We start from the raw sequence: 4,584 nt of genomic DNA on the forward strand, positions 1-4,584 counted from the left end.
ATCCCCACCCTCATATATTCCTTCCCCATTCCCTACCATCACCCCCTCCCCGCATATATACATCTCTACTCTACCATGACCCTATCCCTGCATACATCCCTTCGCCACCAGCATCCTCTCCCCAATACATTCCTCTCCTTTTTATATTCATGACCTTATGTGTAGCGGTACCCCACATAATAGACTCTGTACCCCACTGATTACCTCGACTCTGCAAATCCTCTCTTACCTCTGACACCCTGGGTTCCATCATGTCACCAGCTGTGGTAGTAAATAGAGACTCACACAATATTAAAGAAACAGTTCAAATATGTTTACTGTAGTATCAAAACACAAGATACATAGGTATATCAACTTTGGTCAATAATGAAAGCACTCCTGTATACACCGCCCTTTATCTCAAACTTGTCTAGTAAACACAATATATTGGTGTAAGGTTCCCTGAATTATGAATGAACACAAGTATTAATTTAATGCAGAAACCTATGTGAACAGGTTAACAGAAGAGTAAACACCTGACACTATATCTTATGTGTCAGATCTCTCCCTCCTGCCTCCTCAACTCACAGGCCAGCAAATCCTGTACAATATTAAAAACAGTATAAACAATATTATAATCAATAGGATGGCTCCCTTTAGCAGTTCAATGCAATTGGAGCAGATGGGGAGAGAAAATGATGAAAAGGGTGAGAAAGGGGTATTCCTTGAAATCCAGATGTCTTCAGCTAGCCTTTTTCTTTAGTTGTAAATAAAGTAATCCAAAAGAGTAAGAGGTGACAAAATTAGCAAAGTTCTTCCGTAATCTGTCAACATAGCCTTTGTGAGATGTCAAAGGAGTATTGTCAATTAAGGTGCCAAAAGCTAAGGCAACAGGAAGACAAGCTTCTCTCCCAAACATGCGATAGGGACTCAGTGGTGCTGGTGGCTCCTCCCTGCATCGAGTCGAGTCCCGCATCTGTGTCCATTGACACAGAATGCAGGACTCAGCCCCCGCCCTGGTGCCGTGTCATTGGATTTGATTGACAGCAGCGGGAGCCAATGGCTGCGCTGCTATCAATCTATCCATTCAGGACACGAGACACCAGCTAGAGCTGGTGTGCTCGTTCCTGGACAGAGAAAGATTGGGTCAGGTAAGTAACACGGAGGTGTTCACCTTAACACGTAAGGTGAAAAACCATGAGGGTTTACAACCCCTTTAAATGTTTTATGCAGAATTAAGTTACAAAAATAAATATTAACAACAATTTTATTAGTGACCATCAGTGCAGCCTCACCCGTGCCCAACAATGCAGCCTACCTGTGCCCATCAATGCAGTTTCACCTGTGCCCATCATCGCAGCCTCAACTGTGTGCATCAATGCAACCTCACCTGTGCCCATCATTGCAGCCTCACCTGTGACCATCAATGCAGCCTAACCTGTGCCCATCAATGCAGCCTCACCTGAACCCATCAATGCTGTGTGACCAGTGCCCATCAATACAGCCTGACCAGTGCCCTTCAATGCAGCCTGACCAGTGCCTATAAATGCAGCCTGACCAGTGCCCATAAAAGCAGCCTCACCTGTTCCCATCAATGCAGCCTCACCTGTGCCCATCATTGCAGCGTGACCAGTTCCCACCCCCATGCAGCCTCACCTCGGCCCATCATTGCAGCTTGACCAGTTATCACCAATGCAGCCTTACCTGTGCCCATCATTGCAGCGTGACCAATGCCCACCAATGCAGCCTCACCTGTGCCTATCATTGCAGCGTGACCAGTTCTCACCAATACAGCCTCACCTGTGCCCATCATTGCAGCGTGACCAGTGCCCACCAATGCAGCCTTGCATGTGCCCATGATTGCAGCGTGACCAGTGCCCACCAATGCAGCCTTGCATGTGCCCATGATTGCAGCGTGACCAGTGCCCACCAATGCAGCCTTGCATGTGCCCATGATTGCAGCGTGACCAGTGCAGAGGAAGGGAGAGGGCAGCCGGATCATCACAGAGCGGGGATTGCCCACTGTAACAGTTTTGCCGTCGCGGTCACACACAGTCCAGCCTCCTGACTCGGTGTCTGTGACAGACAAAACACGTCCTGGCATTGGAATGGCATTCTGCCTATTATTGGAGCCGGGTCAGGAGGCGGGGCTGTGTGTGACGCGCAAACGGACGGCAATTGAAATGTAAGGTGTTACAGCGGGCAATCCCCGCTCTGTACTCCGGCCGGCTCCTCTCTTCCTCCACGCTCTTTTCCACCGAGGCGATCGCTGGGAGAACAATTCCCCTTCATTCATTGCTGGCGGTGCTCGCCCCCCTGCTCCCAGGCACCCCACACTCAGCAACCCTCATTTTCCACTCATAAAGTGCAAGAAGGCGAGTGGAAAATTTGAGGGCTGATGTAATGGATATAGTCCCAGTAGAATAGGCAATCCAATATACCAGTAGGCAATAGGGCACCATATTTTATCACAATTCTGAATACATGGGTTCTTCATTTACAGGTTCAAGAGATTTAATAAACTGTATGTGATAATAGATGAAAATGAAGGAAATTATCAATATACATCCTGTTACTATTAACCGAACCATGTTCTGCTTAGATACAAACATGCAAATTAGCGGTTTTAAGGCAACATCCGACCGTGTGTACGCTCCATCAGACAAACTTTTTTTTGGTTTTCATCGGACTTTTGTTGGCTGTGCGAACGGACAAACTTTCCGGCAACAAAATTCAGATGGAGCAAAAGGTAATAGCTGCAAAGAATGATTTGATGGGGGTGGCTCAGGGACAGTTATGTGGGTGTGGGATAGGCTTCCCTGAATAAATGAGTTTTATGGAATTATGGCTTATGGAAATATGAGATGAGGTAATATGGACTTATGCCCCGTACACACGATCAGACTTTCTCATTGCATAAGTCAAGGAGGCATAGAATTAAAAATAATAAGTCGAGGAGACAGAGAATAAAAAGAATAAAAAATTGTGTATATCGCGCTGACACTAAAGAAACTTTCAAACAGCAGCCAGCACAGCAATAAACAAATGCAAATCAAACTAGAAATAAAAAAATATGTGCAGCGCCTAAAGATTCCGTACAGCTACAAAATCATGTGTATATAAACAGCAATATGAACCAATGTGAATGAACACAAAATTATTAATAAGTCCATAGATGAATAATGGTGAAAAGAAATGAACTGGATCAAGAGAAGAAAAAACGTGTTCCTCGTGACATCAGTATTGAGTGAATACAGTATACAATACGACCAACACCGGTTGTGAAAAGGGCTTACCGGAGTGAATGGACTCAAATGGGCATACGCTCAATGAGTCAACAAGGCTTATGGTGTAAACACCAGTATATGAGACATCCTCACCTATACTTCTGACCAAAGTGGAAGATGATCCCTCCATCCAATGGATGGCTCAGATAGACATTTTGCAGATGTAGTCAGCAAGATGAGAAGAGTCTTTCTGATGTAGTCAAGCAGTGTGACCAAAAAACAAACAAATACTCCTCATAGTGTGAAGCCGTAAAAATAACAAAAATGTAATAAAATTGTGAGTACTCACATTTGAATAGATGAACAAGCCCTTGTAATGTACAGTATAAGCAATGCAATGATATCAGCAGGGTTTGGGTTTGCCTTTCGTCTAAGGAGACATATGATGTCTTTATGGACCTTGCTTTGTGATGTGCAATTCATTTGGTGGAGGGGGGATTATGGTGTGGGGTTGTTTTTCAGGGGTTGGGCTTGACCCCTTAGTTCCAGTGAAGGGAACTCTTAAGGCGTCAGCATACCAAGACATTTTGGACAATTTCATGCTCCCAACTTTCTGGGAACAGTTTGGGGATGACCCCTTCCTGTTCCATGACGGCGCGCCAGTGCACAAAGCAAGGTCCATAAAGACATGCGAGTTTGGGGTGGAGGAATGTGATTGGCCTGCACCTGAAAGAACACCTTTGGGATGAATTAGAGTGGCGACTGTGAGCCTGACCTCACAAATGTGCTTCAGGAAGAATGGTCGAACATTCCCATAGACACACTCCTAAACCTTGTGGACAGCCTTCCCAGAAAAGTTGAAGCCTTATAGCTGCAAAGGGTGGGCCAACGCAATATTGAACCCTACGGACTGGGATGCCATTAAAGTTCATGTGCGTGTAAAGGCAGGTGTCCCAATACTTTTGACAATATAGTGTATGTAGATAATATATTCCCAGCGGGATAGGCAAACTGAAACACCATTAGGTAATAAGCAATCATGTTTCATCACAGGTTTTCATTTATAGATTCAAGAAATTTTATAAGCTTTATGTGATAGCTGATATAGTCCCAGTAGGATAGGCAATCCGATAAACCACCCAGGTAATACGTCACCATATTTTATCACAACTGTAAATACATGGGTTCTTCATTTACAGATTCAAGAAATTGAATAAACTTTATGTGATAATATATGAAAATGAAAGAAATTATCAATATACATCCTGCTAGTATTAGCCGAACCATGTTCTGCTGAGATACGGAAATGGTTTCCATTGTTGCCTGCCGACCTGAAAAGAGAAAACACATTTGCAGTTACACAACCTTTTTTGTGTCT

This window comes from Aquarana catesbeiana, linkage group LG13 (genome assembly GCF_042186555.1).
Source record: "Aquarana catesbeiana isolate 2022-GZ linkage group LG13, ASM4218655v1, whole genome shotgun sequence".
Taxonomy (NCBI): domain Eukaryota; kingdom Metazoa; phylum Chordata; class Amphibia; order Anura; family Ranidae; genus Aquarana; species Aquarana catesbeiana.